This window comes from Malus sylvestris, chromosome 14, assembly GCF_916048215.2.
Source record: "Malus sylvestris chromosome 14, drMalSylv7.2, whole genome shotgun sequence".
Lineage (NCBI taxonomy): Eukaryota > Viridiplantae > Streptophyta > Magnoliopsida > Rosales > Rosaceae > Malus > Malus sylvestris.
The window spans coordinates 5966105-5984884 of NC_062273.1; the positions used below are offsets into that span (position 1 = coordinate 5966105).

Here is an 18780-nt window from a genome sequence, read left to right on the forward strand (position 1 = left end):
CGGTGGACTTGCTCTTATGCTGTTATCCAGACCGGATACCCCACGACCATAGTACCTTTCCCTAGTAAATGCTGCGTAGGAGACTTGATTAATCTGATAACTAATGGCAATTTTACATTAAAAAAGGGCGTGAAAGAAAAAAAATATGGCATCTATGCATGTAGCAGATTCCGCGACTATTGAAAATACCAAATGAGATCTAAGTGTAATTAACTATTATCTTAAACAATTACAAGGGATTCCAAAAAATACATATATCCCAAAAAACCACATAGTGTTGCAGTTATATTTAGAATAGGAATGTGATTGTGTAAATTCTAGTGTATCTAGAGATATCTTGGAATATTACCTTTAGTAGATATTATCATATTAGAGTTGTAATCCTATTAGGGTAAGGATTTAACCTATCCTACAAGTATAAATAAAGACATATTGAGGTGATACAACATACACCTCACAATTAAATCTCTCTCTCTTTTCTCTCTTATTGCTCGCAAGCCTCCTCCCTGTCTATTCCCCTAGAATAGTTTAGTTAATTAGGCCTACAACACGTTATTAACACGCTCTTGCCAGAATCTAAGGAACTGAAGGATCGTAGGAGGAGGCTTTCTTGTACAAAATTCAAAGGCTTTCATTAGTTTTCTACCAATCATGTACGCTTAAAATAAAGTAAAATATTTGAAACATCCATGAAGCATGAAAACATTCAACATGATGCATGAATCCCCTATATTTATATTTTTCTTCTGATATTTATTGTTTATGATTCATATATTTGTTAATATATATATATATATATACACGTTTCATGCATTACGCAAAAAAGGAATTTTATGCTGCATAGGTCGCGACTCTCTACTAGGGGTGGATTTTTTTCGCCAAATTGTCGTGCCAACCGAATTGCCAACCGTGCCATACCGATCTTGTGCCAAACTTTTTGTGCCAATCGGTAATGGTACGGTATTGTACCGTACCGAAAGTTTATGGTACGGTATTGGTAATGGATACCATTACCACGATATTACCATACCGTACATAATATATAATTTATAAATTATAAATTATATAATAGATAATTATATAACATATATTTATAATATTCCAATAATTTGAAAATAAAACCCTACTTATATTAGCATTGTTGTTGGTGACTTTAATGTCTTGAAATGGTGGAAATCGAACACAAAAGAGTTCCTAATTCTTTCACAAATAGCCAAGATATCTTTGTAACCTTCACTTCTACCGTTGCTAGTGAAAATACATTTAGCCTAGGGAGGAGGGTTGTGGACCCTTTTAGGGTATCCTTGACTCCTAAAATAGTAGAGGCACTAGTGTGTACTAGTGGTTGGCTTAGGGCAGATGAAGTAAACTTCTACAAGGAATCAATGGAAGATATGCTTCAATTTTACAAGGAAATGGAAGAAGAGGAAACAAGAAATATATGCTTTAATTTTTTTAGTAAATTTTTTATTAAACAGTTTTCAACTTTAATTCTTCTTGCTACTAATTAATATGTTTTCTTTGTTTGTAATGTAGGCTTGACACAAACTCAATCTTCTACAAGTTCAATGTCTCCTCCAAAAGCTTCGACATCTCAAGCTTGAATAATTGATCAATGAATTCTACTTTTTGAAGTTTAGTTCCAATTTTCAATTGCTTTGAAACTTTAATTTCTATTTGGATTGTTAACTTCTATTTGTTTTGGTTCGTAACTTCTATTTGGATGGTAAGCTTAATTTTCATCATACATCTTGATGCATCATTTGAATTATTGCGTATGTGAATTGTGAACGATGAATAATAGATGAATTTAAGCTACAATGTATGAGATAAAGGTACAAAAAAAAAGTTTTTCCCTTGAATTGCGTTAAAAAAACAAAAACATATTTTGTCCCAAAACAAAATGGCAATTACCATTGCCATACCATGCCAACCGAACTTTTGGCAATACCGAAGTTTGGTATACCGAAAGTTTGGTACGGTAATGGTAATAGATTTTACCAAACCGAAAGTTTGGTACGGTAATTGGTATGAGGGTTTTGGTATGGTAACCGTACCGAACCCACCCCTACTCTCTACCGTGTCGTCGCTGGCACCACTGCCGAGCACCGTGTTGGCCTGCAGTCCAGCTGCGTCGAGCACGCCACCAGGACGACGTTGTTTTGAATTTGGACCACGGCAACAGTCTTTTAGGCTTTGCTGCGCCTACAGGGACACCAGGCCTCGACTTAGTAAGGATTATTGTGTGCCTGTAGCCCATACCAGCAACTTTTGAGTTGCTGGGCTTTGTCTTGTGTGTCCATGGCCCAACTTGCAGCAAGCCCGTTGCTTGCTAGGTTTCTTTGTGCCCTAGGCTCGCCTCCAGCAAGCCCGTGTTGCTTGTTGGGCTTTGCCAACCCTCGACCCAACTTGCTAGCAGCCTTAGAGCTGCTGGGCTTGAACTGCCCCGGTCCAAAACCTGGAAGCCAGCCTTAGCTGGGCTTCCCAACACTAACTCGTAGGCCAGCACATGCTAGGTCTGCGCCCGTGCCCTGTTTTTGGCCCAAAGCAGTAGCCCTTGCTGTTGGGCTCACCCCAGACCACATGACCCAGAGGCTCGCAACTTTCCCCGAGGCCCAACAACCTGCAGTTATACTGCTGGACTTAGACACGCACTGCAACTAGTCCAATGAGGTTGGGCCGCATTATTTTTTTCGACCCAATGCTAATTTTTGGCATCCTCGCGTTGTAAATCATACCCAAATATTTTATTTGTGGTACTTCGGTTTACGCTAATTAAATCTAATTTAATTATCACTTGGTTTATCGCGAACCGAAGCTAATATGACTCGTCTGTAATTATTTTTGCTTCCACGATTGACCCCGCTTGGTCCCGATCTATTGAATTAATTAAAAGTGACCTGCAGTCTATTAATTTAATAATTAATCCAAACTTATTGACCTGAATATCACTTTTGGACAATAACGATTCAATAATTTATTTTTCTACTTTGAAACGTTGACATCCTTTCGTAGTCCCCAAGCTCTCACATTAAGCAACTCAAATCCACTACACTTAAATCAGCATATTGCATTTTGTGTTCTTGTAGGAACCTCTCTTTTATGACCTAATCGTTCATAAAACTAAATTGAACTGTAGTTTCATATTTAGTACCTTTGAAACCTGTAGCTTTTATGTTTAAATTAAACCAATACATGTCTATAGAACCCAAATGTTCTATGATGTATGTCTATGGCTTACCATATGACTAACCATGTTTTTATTGTACCCTCCGTTTTAGGGACATGTCGAACTTGGAAAAGCTCGATTTTACTGCTCTGGAAGTATCTGGAAGAAACTACCTGAAGTGGGTGCAAGACATGAAGTTTCATCTTACCGTAAAGGGTATTAGAGCCACCATCGAGGAACCTACTAACAACAACCCCGTCGATGAAGCTGAGAAATATACTGCAATGATCTTCATTCGAAGACACGTCCATGATGCACTGCAGACCGAGTACCTCATTGAGGAGGACTCACACAACCTCTGGTTTGCTTTGGCCGATCGTTTCGATCACCATAAAGACATTTACTTACCTCAAGCAAGACACGACTGACAACATTTATGCTTCCAAGACTTTAAGTCCGTGAATGAATACAACTATGAAGTTTGTAGAATTCAATCACTACTTAAGTTCTGTAAAGTGGACTTAACAGATAATGATCTCCTGAAAAAGACATATTTGACCTTCAATGCCACCAATATTGTCCCACAACAACAATATTGGCATAGAAGTTCACTAAATTTTTGGATTTGATCTCTGTCTTACTTCTCGCTGAAAAGTAGAACCAGCTTTTGATGAAAAATCATCAAGCTCGATCCACTGGCTCGAACGCTCCGCCCGAAGCGCATGTGACTAATTCTAGCAGCCACAAACGATGAAAACATCGTCTGGCCGTGGTAATGGGTGGCAAGCTCACCCACAGGCCCAAGGTCAACAGAGCCAAGGCCTACCCAAGGGAGGAAATTTGACCCAAAAGCGCCAACCCCTTACCCTTAAGGCTAAAAACTTAAAGAACATGGGAAAAGCCACCTTTAAATCGGCTTCCACTAAAATGAACATGTGCTACTGCTGTGGATCAAAGGATCATTGATCACGCATATGCAGAGCTACCCCCTAGGCCATTGCCAAGTATTATTCTCTTGTGAGTCTAACTTTGCCAATGTGGAACATCGCAAAGATGCTACTACATCCATGAAGATATCAGATTTTCAGGAGGCATCAGCTCCTATGGAAAAATAAGTTTTATTCTTCTAGAAATGTTTTTTTAGGGTGTTTTTACCCCTAGTGGCTGAACCCACTAGGTGTGGCCGAAACCCCCATATTTTTTATGTTTATGGTTTAATTTTTTTGACAATTTTTTTAAGTCTTTGGAATAATTTGTTTGGTTTTGGTTTGTTTTGAATTACGGATAATTATTTTTGGATATTATTTCTCGATTGATTAATTGATTGAATAAAATTATATTTATGCATGTGACTGATTCAATTAATTTATTTCTAGATATGACTAGTGGGGAAGATAGTTGTTTGGTTGATAATGCTACCACGCACATCATATTGCATGAGCGATACTATTGAACTAACTTCGTACTTAAGAATGCACATCTGACAACCCTATCAGGTTCATCCAACCTGATTGAAGGATACATAAAGGCTCGTATAATATCTAATGGTACTGTCTTAACCATTAAAGAAGACCTTTATTCTCCACGTTCCAAAAGAACGTTGTTGAGTTTTAGAGATATTCGAGATAATCAGTATCATGTTGAAACCACTGAAGATAATGGTTTTGAATTTCTTTGTATCACTTCTTACAAGTATGGCCAGAAGCGTATTTACGAGAAGCTGGAACGTCTCTCGAGTGGTTGTACATCATAACCATTCGAGGCATAGAGACCCACTATGTGGTCGGCCTTGAGCCTGGGTTCTAGAGCACTTTGTTGCTTTGGCATGACCATATGGACATCTCGGACATGATATGATGAGCTGTATCCTCAAATCATCATATGGGCATCATTTACCTCCCTATGTTGGATTCCGCCATGCAAAGCTTGTTCTTTGGGGGAGGTTGAATACTCAACCCTTAATTACAAAGATTATTCACAACCCTCCTAAGTTTCTTTAAAGGATTCAAGGGGATATTTATGGACCTATCCAGCCAACATATGGACCATTTAGATACTTTATGGTGTTGGTTGATGCATCGATGCTTTGGTCACATGTCTGCTTATTGTCCACACGCAATGTTGCATTTGCAAACTCCTAGCACAAATTGTTAAGCTTAGGGCTCACCACCCTAATTATCCAATCAAGTTTATTCGACTGGATCATGCTGGAGAGTTTACATCATAGACTTTTGAAGATTATTGCAAATCTATTGGGATTGAAGTTGAACATCTTGTACCCTATGTTCACACCCAAAATGGCTTGGCAGAAGCTTTCATAAAGCGCCTTTAATTGATAACTCGCACTTTGGTTATGGGAACCAAACTGCCTATATTTGCCTTGGGCTATGCAACATTGCATGCACCTATGTAAATCCGCCTAAGACCCACTGCTACCGAACCTCATTCACCATTACAGTTGGTTACTAGATACGAGCCTGACATCTCGCATTTACTTGTGTTTAGGTGCGCAGTCTATGTGCCAATAGCGCTGCCACTACGTACCAAAATGGGTCCTTAGAGAAGAATGAGAATCTATGTCTGTTATGATTCGCCATCAATTATTCGCTACTTAGAGCCCTTAACAGGATATTTCTTTACCGCACGTTTTGCGGATTGTCACTTTAAAGATATAATTTTCTTGTCATTAAGGGAAGATAAGAACGCTAACGTTCCTATCGAACGTCGCGAATTGTCGTGGCATGCTCCCACTATGTCTCATTTAGATCCCTGCATTGCCCAGTCTAAAACTGAAGTGCGTCGTATACTAGATCTTCAGAGTATTGCTCAAAGCATGCTAAATGTTTTTACTGATCTAGTAAAGGTGACGAGATCACATATACCCACTGCAAACACACCTGCAAGGAATAACGTACCTAGAGTACGCCGTAATACTGCCTAGGAAGGCCAAACCGTCCCTGAGGGTGAGGCGGCTGCACCTTCCACGCGACCCGGTACATTGGGGGCTAGCCAATCATCTGCTCTTACCTTAAAGCGTGGCAGATCCCCTGGTTCAAAGGGTTCACAACCCCGAAAGAGGAAAACAACATAAATTAGTGAACCTAGTTTGAATCCGACCATCGCTTACTCATCTGTTCCAACGCATGGGGTTATTCTAGATTATGGTGATGTCTTAGACAAGACATACTAGGCTCACGAGAATCGCTAGATTTCAGTCCACTATGCAGTATTGGATGAGGTTTAGAATCAGAATGAGATGATCATCGACGATGCATTTGTGTACACAGTAACTACTGACATCATGCTTAGTGATAACATTGAACCACATTCTATTGATGAATGTCAACGTAGAACAAATTGGTCAAACTTAAAACAAACAATCCAGGTCGAACTCGATTCGTTTGCGAAACGGGTGTTTAGGCCCATAGCTTATACTTTACCATATGTGAAGCCTGTGGGCTACAAGTGGGTTTTCGTAAGGAAGTGTAATGAGAAGAATGAAATTGTACAATACAAAGCATGCCTCATAGCGCAAGGCTTCTCTCAATGCCTTGGGATTGATTAAGAGGAGACATATTCCCCCATAATGGACGTCATAATGTTCTGCTACCTTATCAGTTTGGTAGGTTCCGAAAATTTGAATATGTAGCTTATGGATGTGGTAACCATGTATCTCTATAGGGATCTAGATGCGGAAATCTACATGAAAGTTCCAGAATGACTTCCATTGACTGGTTCAAATAGTTCTAGACCATGGAACACTATCTCGATAAAATTGAGGAGATCACTCGATGGATTGAAACAATCCGAGCGGATGTGGTATAACCGTCTGAGTGAATATTTGACAAGTCAGGGTTATGTGAACAACGAACTATGCCCACTCGTATTCATCAAGAAGTCACATACTGGATTTGCGATCGTTTGCAGTTTATATCGACGACATGAACCTCATCAAGCTTGAGGAAATTGCCGTTCACTTGAAATCGAAATTTGAGATGAAGGATCTTAGGAAGACTCGATATTGTCTCAGCCTGAAGATTGAACATTGTTCAAATGGAATCTTAGTACATCAATCGAACTACACCTAAAAGGTGTTGCGATGTTTTAATGACGATAAAGTGAAGCCTTCGAGTACTCATGTGGTCGTTCAGACTCTAGATGCTAAACGGGATCCTTTCCATACCAAGGAGGATGAGGATGAGATTTTGGAGCCTGAAGTTCTATACCTAAGTGCAATTGGTGCTTTATTGTACTTGGTTCAATGCTCTAGACCCGACATCTCCTTCGCTGTTAATCTTTTGGCTAGATACAGCAATGTTGCCTACACGCAGACACTGGAATGGTGTTAAAGTCATTTTCTGCTACCTCAAGGGTACGACGGATTTGGGCTTGTTCTACACCCATGAATCCTCGAAATGAGCCACCACCCCCTCGGTCTTCAGGTTGATTCCTGCCTCGTTGTTTACATAGATTTTGGTTATCTGTCTGACCCACATATAACACGTTCTCAAACGGGTTATGTCTTTACAATTGGAGACACCATTATATCTTGGAGGTCTACCAAGTAAACGCTAGTTGTGACTTCTTCGAACCATGTTGAGATTCTCGCCTTGCATGAAGCATTGCGTGAGTGCTTTTGGTTGAAATCAGTCATCGAACATATTCGAAGCACTAATGGTCTTACTACCGTCGTTGACCTTCCTACGATGATCTTTGAAGACAATGCAGCATGTATCGAGCAGTTAAAGAAATGATATATCAAGGGAGACAACACGAAGCACATAGCGCCGAAGTTCTTTTATTCTCATAAGCAATAAGAGCATCAGAACATTGAAGTCAAGCAAATCTGTTCCCAGGACAACCTGGCCGATCTCTTTACCAAGTCATTGCCTAAGTCTACTTTTCAGAAGCTCGTCCAAGAAATCGGTATGCGTAAATTATTTGAGTTAAATTGCTTGTAATTCTCTTATTTGGAAGTTATGTCTAACTTAAGGGGAGTATCCTAAAGCATACTCACTTGATCTTTATGCACTCTTTTTCCTACGATTAGGAGCATTTTTCCCACTGATTTTTGCTACCTAACGAGGTTTTGATGTGGCATCCATCCTGGGATGATCATACTCCGTTGAGTTCACTACTTTCGTCCTGTATGACATTTGTTTTAGACATTATGCATACTTCTCACTTTTCTCCTTAGTCTATAGGTTTTACAATAACGAGGTTTTGTGAGTTTTACTACCAATGCATACTTTCTTTAAAATTTCAGACTCACATTCTCCCGTTGTGCCGAAAACTTCATCAACTCTTTTACCTTATCTGCTAATGACTTGATGCGATGTTTTGTTTGAGTATTTACGCACTCAAGGGGGAGTGTTGCAGTCATATTTAGAATATGAATGTGATTGCATAAATCCTAATATCTTGGACTATTCCTTTTAGTAGATATTATCTTATTAGAGTTGTAATCCTATTAGGGTAAGAATTTAACCTATAATACTACTATAAATAAAGGCACAATGTGGTGATACAACACACACCTCACAATTAAATCTCTCTCTTTTTGCGGCCGGCCTCCCCCCTCTCTATTCCCCTAGAATAGTTCAGTTAATTAGGCTTACAACACATAGATATATGTTCTAATATATAACAAACAAAATACATGTACTCAAATTAATTTTTGGAAATATATATACATACATACATATATATATATATATATAACAGTGAACAGTGAAGCCATGTCTGATTAGTATACCAAATCGTAAACCATTTCATCATTACATATGATTATTCAAATTAATCACTTTTACTTAACTTATACTGCACATACAAGATTATGGTTTGTTTCTTTTCGCCAGAAGAAACCAATGCAAAACAGAGCAGAAAAGCATGAGAACACATAATTACATTATGCGTAGAACGTATCTATGACACACCCCGTCCCGAAGGAGGGCATGATGGCCGTCACATGAGAGTGACGTAACCATTTACACAGTTCGGAAGCTTTTAAAATACAATTATTAAAATGGAAACCCTCGAGGGTGAGTCCTACTTTTGTGAATTCTGTCAGAATACCGTTGGATTCCTCGTGGCCACCAAAACTCTGCTATCAAGAACCTGGAGGGGCGAAAAACAAAATTGAGTGGGTCAGTAAAACCAAGCTTTTCAAAAACATTTCGCCAAAAATAATTCTAACCCCTCACTGTAAAACCTGTATACTTTTCCCAGAAAATAATATAATAACATAATACTTTTCATAAATCTCGAATCATCAATTTTTCTTTAAAACTCGAAAGTATGCCATGTTTTAATTTAGAAAACAAAATAAATGATGCATCAATGTAACAGGTGAAAAGTTGAATTAACCGGAGACCCTGCAGTTGGTCCTGTACGGTTAATTCCATAGCTCAACATCCAATCCAACCGGAGTCACCTCGATGACCTGTACGGCACTACACTGCAGATAAGTCGGAACTACCTGAAGTAGTCTGTACGACATGGATGGTGTAATAATACGCTCTACTGCTTCTCTCATCAATCATCTGTGCACATAATCTAAGGTCACCCACTAGTCGGAATCACATCTAGTAATCTATACGACTAGCATGTCGGAACCCTCACTTGGTCTGTACGACATCCACCTACTTGGATCCAAGGCGAGCGTGCGGTGTGGTGAATAATATAAGCACTAACACCATGATTGCAGGTTATGAGCTATCCACAATATACACATCAACAATGCACATGAATAATATAAAACTCACCTGATACTTACCTGTGCGTCCACAGTACCAATTCACATATATATATGCATCATATATCAATTCATGCTTTTCATATACTTCTATGCATGGCATTTCAAATCATACTTTTCATATAAATCTATCCATGGCATTTTAAATCATGCTTTCATTTAAATTCAATTTCTGGGAAAACTCAATAGTATATAGGTAATACGAAAACAAAACTGCCCACTCACCTGGAGTTCGCCCTACAACTCCCTAGCACAACTCATCAAGGCGTCATGACGATCGCCGCCTAGAACAATAATCAAATCCAACCTCAGAAATCATATCGATAGAATATAACTTATATAAAACACATCACTACGCAGTTCGATCCGAAAGATCTGCAACTCAGATTTTAAATCCATAACTTCCAGAGGCCCACAATATATCTCTAGGACAACATCCTGAAATTTCATTACCATCCAACGGTCGGATCTCCGTCAATTTCCAAAACTAAGTGACGGTTAACATTTTATTTTATGAACTTACAACTCCAATTCCGGAAGATCCGTAACTCGGATTCCCAATCCGTAAGTTCCAATAATCCTCAAATATTACGTATTACAACGTATCAGAGTTTGGTGACGATCCAACGGTCGGATCGTCAATTCACATTTTCACCTAAATGCGAAAACTATAAAACGTTATTTAAAGCACCTAACCAATAATCGTAATAACTTTCTCATACGGTGCTCAATTTGGGTATATGAATATACCACAGTGATCTACTCGACGTCACGAACGTCGACATATTTTTAGATTATTTTTTTGATGTGCCACGCGCCCCCACGCGCCGCACGTGGCACGGGCCTACGCGCCCCCCACGCGCCCTTCTTCTTCCTTGGGTCGCCGGACTGGATTTTCCGGCGACCGTTTTCCGGCCAATTTTAAAACCTTTTGTTCTCCTTCGTTTTTCACCCATTTTCTTCGTATTTTATATCAAATTGAAGCCCCAAACATGTAGAATCACGATAGACTAATTTAAGGCTCTAAAAATCAAGAAATCTCACCGGAAAATTCCCAAGAAATTCGGCCAAAATGGAACCACGTGATCCCGACGTCCAAATCCTTCAAACGAAGTACTCCGAGCCTCCTTAGGACTTCACTAAGCTCACTACAAGCTTAGAATTCCCTGAAACACGACATTTTACGTGTGCATGAACAGTAACTCAAAAATGGAGGTTCGGGTTTCCCGTGATTTCGAGGGTTTCACTTCCTAAAACTAGTACCAATGAACTCAGAACGTCGAAAGGATGAAGATGCATACCTTGGTTGCCTCGATCCGTCGAGTTTTTGGAGGGTTTGGGTGTGTGCCGTACACATTGGGTGTGGGTGTGTGTGAGGTCGAGGGAGAGAGACAGAGAGTGCTACGAGAGGGAGAGAAGACAGGGAGTGCGTGTGTGTGTGATTGTGTGGCCCAACACAATCCTCACCATCCATCCAAATCCCTAACCACAAAAATTCAAATTCCAAAAGTTTAATCCCAAAACTTACAAAATTAATTCAAATAATGTCACACACACACGTACCTTAATGCCCGCCAAGGGTAATTACGTCAATTCACGTCCCAGATATAAAAATCCCGGGACGGGCTATGACAATCTCCCCTCCTTATAGAATTTCGTCCCCGAAATTCCCAGAACCAAATAACGCACTTAATGCCCATAAAATAACCTTGGGTATATCTCTCTCATCCGATCTTCCGTCTCCCAGGTAGCTTCCTCAACAGAATGGTTCTTCCACAACACCTTCACCAAACTAACCGTTTTGTTCCTTGGAACCTTATCTTTCCAATCCAAAATCGTGATTGGTTCCTCATCATAAGTCAAGTCCGGATTAATCTCTAGCGGTTGAGGAGGGATCACATGAGAAGGATCAGAAATATAATGTCGAAGCATAGAGACGTGAAACACATTGTGGACCTTAGATAACTCCGGAGGCAACTCCAACCGGTAGGCAACTTCACCAACTCTTTCGATGATCACGTAAGGTCCAATGTATCTCAGACTTAGCGTTCCTCTTTTCCCAAATCATACCACACTTCTCCAAGGTGACAATTTCAAAAACACCCAATCACCCACATTATATACTCGATCAGTAGTATGCCGATCCGCTAAACTCTTCTGTCGATCCTGGGCTGCTTTCAGGTTTGACTTAATTACCTGAACATTTTGAGTTGTCTCATCTACAATCTCTGGGCCTTCTAATACCCTTTCACCAACCTCAGACCAACATAATGGCGTTCGACACGCCCTACCATAAAGTGCCTCAAATGGTGACATACCAATGCTCGAGTGAAAACTGTTATTATAAGCAAACTCCATCAAGTCCAGACGATCATGCCAGGAATCACCAAATTGTAATACTGAAGATCTCAACATATCTTCCAACGTCTGAATGGTTCTCTCTGATTGCCCATCAGTTTGAGGATGATAAGCTATGCTATACAGTAATTGTGTACCCAGAGCTTCCTGAAAAGCCACCCAGAATTTAGAAGTAAATCTCGGGTCTCGATCAGAGATAATATTTACTGGAACTCCATGATACCTCACAATCTTTGTGATGAACAACTTAGCCAATTTATTCAAATGATACTTTTCTCCCACTGAAATGGAGTGTGCTGGCTTGGTAAGCCGATCTACAACCACCCAAACGCTATCAAATCCATTCTGTGTACGTGGAAGCTTATACACAGAATCCATAGTGATATTTTCCCATTTCCACTGAGGAACGGGAAATGGCCGCATCCGACCAAAAGGTTTCTTTCTTTCTGCCTTCACTTGCTGGCAAATAATACATCTACTCACATACTCAGCAATTTCTCTTTTCATACCAGGCCAATAATAAAATGGTCGAATGGTATGATACATTTTAGTTCCTCCCGGGTGCATCGCATAAGCTGAACAATGCGCTTCATCCAAAATTTCCTTCCTCACTTTTCTAGGCGTCAAGTAGACAATCAACTAAAATCAGCCTAACTTGAAAATTAGCCAATAAAACTTCTTCTTAACTTTTACCTTAAGCTTCATCCCAGTAGGTCTCAAATCCGCAAGAAGGAAAACATAACAAGTATACAAAGCATCAATTCTTACTGGAGCTTTCCTACCAAGTGCTTTGGTCGCAAAAATTTCAAGATCACCCTGGTCGTGCAATCATAATCACTAAGCAACCCAATCCATCTTCGTTGCCTAAGATTAGATTCATCTGAGTAAACAGATATTGGAGACTCTCATGATTCGTAGAAATCTTACACTTTTCTTCATAAAGATAATGTCTCCCAATCTTCCCAGCAAAGATGATAGTTGTTAATTCCAAATCACGAGTAGAGTAATTTATCTCATGAGGTTTCCATTTGTCGCGGAGCATAGACAATTACCTTAACACTTCCACTTTTAACACATCCAACACCACTCAAAGAAGCATCATTAAAACCTTCAACAAACCATCTATAACACCCTGCTAAGCCAAGAAAATTCCAAACTTCAGCCACGGTTCGCGGTTGTTCCAAATTCTCAATCGCTGCTACCTTTTAAAATTTCGCTTGAATACCTTAAGCATATATAACGCATTTTATAATTGTTGTTGATTCATACAACATTGACATTTGCTAAACTTAGCATACAATCAACGTTCCTTCAATCTTTGTAACATCAACTTAAATATCTAACATGCTCTGCTCTCGGCTTAGAGTATCCCAGAGTATCGTCAATGAAAACAATAACGAACCTGTCAAGATATTCTTGGAAAACTTCATCCATCAACTTATAAAACAGCAGGAGAATCCGTCAATTCGAATAGCATCACGAAACTCATAATGACCGTAACGAGTCCTGAACACAATCGTAGAAACGTTATCATTAACTCTTCAATCGGTAACAACCAAACCTTAAGTCAATCTTAGGAAATACGCAGACCTCTAAGTTGATCAATAAATCATCAATACGCAACAATGGATAACGGTTCTTGATCATTACCCGATTCAATTACTTATAATTAAAACATAGCCTTAATGTCCATTTTCTTCCTCACCAAAAAAAACTAGTGCTCCCCCCAACGTGATGTACTTTAAATGATACCTTTGTCAACCAATTCCTGTAACTGAATTTTCAATTCCCTTAACTCATCATGAACCAATCTTTAACATAAAATTTGTGCCTGGAGACAAATCAATAGTGAACTCCATATCTCCGCCTAACGGCAATCCAGGTAATTCCTCAGGGAAAACATCAAGAAAATGTCTAACCGCCTTACATCTCTCATACCATTAGAAGCAACATCATTTAGCACCCTATGAGTTAAGTATCCTTGGCAGCTTTTTGATAACAATCTCTTTGCTCTCACAACATAAATAACGGCCTAACTCAATCCACTTTGCATACCCATAAAAGTAACCTCTGATAATCCATATTGGCAAGATTATAACCTAACCAATCTGTGCTTAAAATCACATCGAAATCCACAATGTCTAATACGATAAGATTCACTAGCATAACTACTTCTTCCACCATCACTAGACACCCTGAAGGTGTAATATTATCATCTTGTTCTTCATTAGAAATACATAAATACGCCTCGATCGTGCTCCAACATTACTCTCTTTGGCAACATCGTCCATAATAAGAAATATATCAGCCGGAGTCAGCTAGAATGACCTGTACGGCTTACTCCTCAATTTTCCAAATAATATGTTCGCCGGATCCACCTCTTGTGGCCTGTACGGCTGGACTTATAACTCATCAAATATCCCTGTACTCACGGCCCATCTGACCAAACTATTAAGTCCATAAACCTGCTGGATCGATATTGTGGTGTCAGGGAAGACTGCTGGGTAATAACTGATTCTAGGGACCATTCATAACTCTATGTCCCATCCGTCCACATGAACAAATTCACTGATCCCCACACTTTCCAAAGTGTCTAATATTGTACCTATGGCACAAAGGTACATTTTCCTTACTCGAGTCACCTTGTCTTTAAGATCCGGGATCACCAGTAAATCTATCACTTCGCCTCTGACCAGTGGCATTAAACCTAAGCTGGAAGAATTAGTTCTAACTTCACTTCTTTTGAAGCTCTGAGTCTTTCGATGTCCTTGATATGACGATTCTTTAAACTCATCGTCTTTCCTCTAATCACCATTCTTTTCTTATTCTTCTTTACTCACGCTGATCATATTCTCAGAGTCCTCAACCCTCAACAACATCTCGTAAACTCTTGATAGATAGTACAATAGATAGTGGTCGCCAAAGAACGTCACTTCTTCTTATTATCCAGCCTAAAACAACATAACACTTCAACCAACTTAGCAACAATATCCAAATGGAAACGAGGCAAGTCTAAAAACTTTCTATAATACTCATTTGTCGTCATCTTCCTTGTTTCACCTTTGCAAACTCTTGCTTACTACCATCAAAATATACCGGAGGAATAAATCTTTTCTTTAACAATTCCTTAAATAATTCTCAATCAGCTGTTTCCTCCGGTGACAACGAATAATACTCCTGTTTCCACCAGAATACAAATTCATAACCCATAACCAGGTAGTCGTCTCGACCTACCTGTCAGAAGGAAGATTCTTTTGACTTGCATAACCCAAAACGTCTTTTCCAAGTGAGTAAGCCAACACTCTGCTCCCTCAGGTTCATAATTTCCATAAAGTGATTCAAATTCAACTTATAACCAGTCTCAAAGGGTTTCTTAGATAATAGACTGGATTATATTAGCAATAGTTTCCCCCCCTAAGCTACTATATCCGGGAAACTAAACTCATCCCAACTACGTGGCTCGTTACGAGGCGGTACAGTTCTGACAGAAGACACTAGGAAATTCTAAAGATGTCCAAGATTGAAACCTAGGCTCTGATACCAACTAACACACCCCGTCCCGAAGGAGGGCATGATGGCCGTCACATGAGAGTGACGTAACCATTTACACAGTTCGGAAGCTTTTAAAATACAATTATTAAAATGGAAACCCTCGAGGGTGAGTCCTACTTTTGTGAATTCTGTCAGAATACCGTTGGATTCCTCGTGGCCACCAAAACTCTGCTATCAAGAACCTGGAGGGGCGAAAAACAAAATTGAGTGGGTCAGTAAAACCAAGCTTTTCAAAAACATTTCGCCAAAAATAATTCTAACCCCTCACTGTAAAACCTGTATACTTTTCCCAGAAAATAATATAATAACATAATACTTTTCATAAATCTCGAATCATCAATTTTTCTTTAAAACTCGAAAGTATGCCATGTTTTAATTTAGAAAACAAAATAAATGATGCATCAATGTAACAGGTGAAAAGTTGAATTAACCGGAGACCCTGCAGTTGGTCCTGTACGGTTAATTCCATAGCTCAACATCCAATCCAACCGGAGTCACCTCGATGACCTGTACGGCACTACACTGCAGATAAGTCGGAACTACCTGAAGTAGTCTGTACGACATGGATGGTGTAATAATACGCTCTACTGCTTCTCTCATCAATCATCTGTGCACATAATCTAAGGTCACCCACTAGTCGGAATCACATCTAGTAATCTATACGACTAGCATGTCGGAACCCTCACTTGGTCTGTACGACATCCACCTACTTGGATCCAAGGCGAGCGTGCGGTGTGGTGAATAATATAAGCACTAACACCATGATTGCAGGTTATGAGCTATCCACAATATACACATCAACAATGCACATGAATAATATAAAACTCACCTGATACTTACCTGTGCGTCCACAGTACCAATTCACATATATATATGCATCATATATCAATTCATGCTTTTCATATACTTCTATGCATGGCATTTCAAATCATACTTTTCATATAAATCTATCCATGGCATTTTAAATCATGCTTTCATTTAAATTCAATTTCTGGGAAAACTCAATAGTATATAGGTAATACGAAAACAAAACTGCCCACTCACCTGGAGTTCGCCCTACAACTCCCTAGCACAACTCATCAAGGCGTCATGACGATCGCCGCCTAGAACAATAATCAAATCCAACCTCAGAAATCATATCGATAGAATATAACTTATATAAAACACATCACTACGCAGTTCGATCCGAAAGATCTGCAACTCAGATTTTAAATCCATAACTTCCAGAGGCCCACAATATATCTCTAGGACAACATCCTGAAATTTCATTACCATCCAACGGTCGGATCTCCGTCAATTTCCAAAACTAAGTGACGGTTCACATTTTATTTTATGAACTTACAACTCCAATTCCGGAAGATCCGTAACTCGGATTCCCAATCCGTAAGTTCCAATAATCCTCAAATATTACGTATTACAACGTATCAGAGTTTGGTGACGATCCAACGGTCGGATCGTCAATTCACATTTTCACCTAAATGCGAAAACTATAAAACGTTATTTAAAGCACCTAACCAATAATCGTAATAACTTTCTCATACGGTGCTCAATTTGGGTATATGAATATACCACAGTGATCTACTCGACGTCACGAACGTCGACATATTTTTAGATTATTTTTTTGATGTGCCACGCGCCCCCACGCGCCGCACGTGGCACGGGCCTACGCGCCCCCCACGCGCCCTTCTTCTTCCTTGGGTCGCCGGACTGGATTTTCCGGCGACCGTTTTCCGGCCAATTTTAAAACCTTTTGTTCTCCTTCGTTTTTCACCCATTTTCTTCGTATTTTATATCAAATTGAAGCCCCAAACATGTAGAATCACGATAGACTAATTTAAGGCTCTAAAAATCAAGAAATCTCACCGGAAAATTCCCAAGAAATTCGGCCAAAATGGAACCACGTGATCCCGACGTCCAAATCCTTCAAACGAAGTACTCCGAGCCTCCTTAGGACTTCACTAAGCTCACTACAAGCTTAGAATTCCCTGAAACACGACATTTTACGTGTGCATGAACAGTAACTCAAAAATGGAGGTTCGGGTTTCCCGTGATTTCGAGGGTTTCACTTCCTAAAACTAGTACCAATGAACTCAGAACGTCGAAAGGATGAAGATGCATACCTTGGTTGCCTCGATCCGTCGAGTTTTTGGAGGGTTTGGGTGTGTGCCGTACACATTGGGTGTGGGTGTGTGTGAGGTCGAGGGAGAGAGACAGAGAGTGCTACGAGAGGGAGAGAAGACAGGGAGTGCGTGTGTGTGTGATTGTGTGGCCCAACACAATCCTCACCATCCATCCAAATCCCTAACCACAAAAATTCAAATTCCAAAAGTTTAATCCCAAAACTTACAAAATTAATTCAAATAATGTCACACACACACGTACCTTAATGCCCGCCAAGGGTAATTACGTCAATTCACGTCCCAGATATAAAAATCCCGGGACGGGCTATGACAATCTATATGTATTTCTACCAAAAGTAAAATTCATAAATAACATAGGGCTGGTTGGCATTGCTGAAATTATTTTAAAAGCAGTTTTTTTTTATTTATTTTTTTTTAAATTGAGGCTAAAATTGTGTTTGGTAAATGAAAAGAAAAAATGTTTTTGGTCAAAATCATGGGTCCAAAACAGCAGAAAGCAGAAGTAGCTCTACCCCTGCTTTTGAAAATAGTGCTTTTATTCACAGCATAGCAACCCCAAAGTAGCCCTTAGTTGACTTACAAGATGTACCCCAATCAAACAAACAGTTGTTCATGCCAAGCATCGGAACCTTTTTGTATGAATGATTTGATCCCAAATTTCAACCAAAAGTTATAACTGCACCACCGTGCATGCCACACTGAAAAGGTATATACTGCATAGTAGAAATCTCATCTGAATGTAATAAAACCTTTACAGTTGTTAAGTACCAACTCCAACCCTTGGAGTAAGTCCTAAAATTTACCTT

The 18780-nt window shown here is 39.6% G+C and overlaps 1 long non-coding RNA gene across 5 annotated transcripts; it reads right to left on the minus strand.

Moving 5' to 3' along the window:
• Positions 1-9087: 9087 nt before the first annotated feature.
• LOC126599675 (uncharacterized) lies at positions 9088-18250 on the minus strand. Of its 5 annotated transcripts, XR_007615223.1 has the most exons (5): positions 18216-18250; positions 17954-18134; positions 17697-17818; positions 16878-16936; positions 9088-10207 (listed from the first exon to the last, which is right to left on the minus strand). It is a non-coding gene; the product is annotated as an uncharacterized LOC126599675 (long non-coding RNA). The 5 variants fall into 5 exon arrangements; XR_007615222.1 differs by lacking the exons at positions 16878-16936; positions 17697-17818 and adding an exon at positions 10968-11089; XR_007615221.1 differs by lacking the exon at positions 16878-16936 and having other exon boundaries at positions 18216-18246.
• Between the last annotated feature and the right edge of the window lie 530 nt (positions 18251-18780).